Below are 3232 nucleotides of genomic sequence, written 5' to 3' on the forward strand. Positions count from 1 at the left end.
CAAGTTTGCTCCTTCCACGCTTTTTCATTCTCTTTCGTCTTCCTTCCTAATGACATCTCCACCTCAACTTTTTTATATTTCCATCTCTAATAAACAAATTTTAATACTAGTACATATTACTTCCAAAAAGAAACTCATTTATCAAGGAGACAAAATTCAATCACAAGAAAAGGTTGATGCAAACTACTAATAAACCAATTAGAAATGAACAAAACTATTTTATTTAAATGTTGGATCCGATATAGCATACAACAACGTGTCGAAGAAGAAGTGTTACCATCTAATTTAATCAGTAACTTGATCCATTGTTTAGAAAGAAAACACTCACTTTTTCATTAGAACCCAAAACATATTTGTAAAATAATAGTCTTATCTTCCACGACCACATGGCCTCATTAGATTACATACATGTGTGATACGCTCTATATTTTTCTTTTATGAACCATAAAAAAATAGGGTGCATATGTGTGTGTGTTCCTTTGGGTTTTATTCCTATCTTTAATTTTATTGACTGAATAAAAAACATTTCTCAACAAAAAAAGACAAGGAAAAAATAAATTGTCAGAAGCTATATAAGATAGAGTGTGGATACCACCAAACTTAAAGTCTAGTAAATTTAAACATTGAAAGATAATGTGTGCTCATACACACATCGAACTTAGTAGTTCACGAAAGGGACTCCTTTTTTTTAAGTGGTCAAAAAGATTTTTTTCTTTTTCGATAAAAAAACCATTCATTATCTCAATGGAAGATGAATGAATTATATAATAAATATAAATTGAATGAGATTGTTATCTTATAGTATGAGGAAGCTCTGGGCCTCAAATGAGAAATTCTGAGCATACTGGGCCGTAAACCCGAACATGTTAAATAGATAATTGCGTGTTCTTATTATGTCACTCGTAATTTTGAAAACATTTTCTTTTGGATGATTACTTTTGTACAATAGTTGAGTTACTACTGCTGATGCAAAGTAAACTGAATGAGATTTGTTTAGAAAACATTGCATTTTATGTGTACTCATGTTTGAACTAAACTCTCCCATCTAAATTTTAAATTTTCAAATTTCATATTCACGATTAAACACGGTTAAGAGACCTTCTTCGAAACAACTGCTCCAAACAAGAAACTTATGCCCCACCACAGAAGAACAGTACAGGTGCTTCCGACTCTTTTAGATATTATATACGTAAACATGCATGGAAGAAGCCAACATTGATCTTTATGTTGAACTTACATGCATGATGCATTAACATTTTCACATTTATAGGCACAACAGTGAAAAAATTCAGTTTAAAGTATATAAATTAATTCTAGCATGCATTAACATTTTCACATTCTTTCTGTAATTAAGACGTATCAAAATATAACTTCTAAAACGTTTAGCTCCGACTACATGTCTAAATCATTTACAAATTAACTGATGTGCTATATGCAACAATCCTTCAGTTTATAATATAGAAAAATCTGGACATAATATATCTTGCTCGAAAGTCATACACAATAGATATTACCGAAATATATCAATTCGAAACGAAACAGTAAATTCAACACTTGATATTATAATATATGACTGTTATAATTGGACCGACGAGGCGACGACTTAACATTACAAATTAAATGACACCATACAAAATACCGCGAATCCTAAGCATAAACCACTCATATAACCAAAATTATTATCATTACAAAATAAATTTCATCAAAAAAAAAAAATGAACTCGAAATTACACGATATGATCAATCAACGCAGAACAACAAATGTTAAACTCAAAGACTCGATCTCATCAGTATCTAACCACGTTATGAACGATTCATTCATCATCACGATCATCGTAAAGTTTACTGTCCGGAGAAGAAGGAGGACATGGCCTATGAAACTTAGGACGATGATGACGTTTTCTAGTTCCAGGCTGTGACGACGGAGCAGCATAACCACACATACCAAACTCACACGGCGCACCCGACTCACACTCGTTCCCGCACTGTCCGCAATTAGACGGATCATCGTTTGTGTCCACACAATCTCCACCACAACATGATAACCCGAACCGACAACTCCGGAAACAGAACCGACAATGGTTTGGATCGGACAAGACATCGACGCATTGGTTACGACAACATTTCATCCGAGCCATTGGTGGTCCGGATAGTTTGCAAGTCCTTGGTTTACACATCGGTGGCTTTGCCCTACCACAATTTGTTGTTGTAGCTGCTTTGGTGTGGCTCTTAAGCCATGAAGAGGTTGTGTTAAGTTGGTAACTTTGACCCCGTACTTGATGAAGAAGAGAGTTTAAGAGGACGAAGAATACGGCACATAATAATTGCTTAACGGTGATCATCATCGAGGAGAGTTTGGGATGAGATTAGTTATCTAGATCGCTAATTCAGATGTGTAATTAATGAAAGGTTTATATTAGTCTGAAGAAAGAGGGAGAAAGATTGAGGAGTGCTCATGATTTTCGTGCATGGATGATGATATTTTATTATGCATGTTACTCATTCATCATTTTATTCATTAGTTAGAAACTTTAATATATTGTTTTCTCTAATGAAATCACCTTTGGACCGCGAGGGGTACGTACATTTATATAAATTAGTGTGAAGAAAAGAAAAGGGAATCACATGGCAAAGTAGTTAAAAGAACAAAAAGTGGGTTTACAAAGCCCACATGAATTTTGCTAAGTTTTATTTTCTTTGGGAGTTACAAAAGGTTGTTAAGAAAATATTGGGGTTACAATTTTCTCTAATAAAAAAGTTACGTTGGTCTGTCCTAATGGCATGCGAACACATGCATATTTCTATGGAGTTATTTTTTGGTCTTCTTATTCTTTCTTATAAAGTTAACAAATAACAACAAGGTAATGAGACTAGCTAGCTAGTTGGATCTCCTTGAGCACAATTGCACAAACCTTTCAAGCGTACAGAGAGAGAGAGAGAGAGAGAGGAGTTCAACATAATGTCTGCATGTTTTCTAGTTCGAAAAAAAAAAACGAAAGTCAAAAGTGTGTCTGCAAATAACATTCCATGCCAAGAACAAGAAGAACTAAAAAGAAAAGAAAAAAGAAAGCAAAAAAACAAACCAGAAGTGGCATAACAAAATTGTATGGGTAAACTTTAATTGGGCCACAAGGCCTGTAACGTGAAGGCTTGTTTCTGAGGCAAGAAACACACATGGAAAATACATATACGTGTGCTTTTTTGTTCATTACAGTATGTGGAAATTGGAACA

The 3232-nt window shown here is 34.1% G+C and overlaps 1 pseudogene; it reads right to left on the reverse strand.

Annotated features, from left to right (window-relative positions):
- Positions 1–1527: 1527 nt before the first annotated feature.
- On the reverse strand, positions 1528–2432 carry LOC104777992 (stigma-specific STIG1-like protein 4 pseudogene; annotated as a pseudogene).
- Positions 2433–3232: the final 800 nt, after the last annotated feature.

The sequence above is a fragment of the Camelina sativa genome, chromosome 3 (genome assembly GCF_030686135.1).
Source record: "Camelina sativa cultivar CO46 ecotype springtype chromosome 3, ASM3068613v1".
NCBI classification, from domain to species: domain Eukaryota; kingdom Viridiplantae; phylum Streptophyta; class Magnoliopsida; order Brassicales; family Brassicaceae; genus Camelina; species Camelina sativa.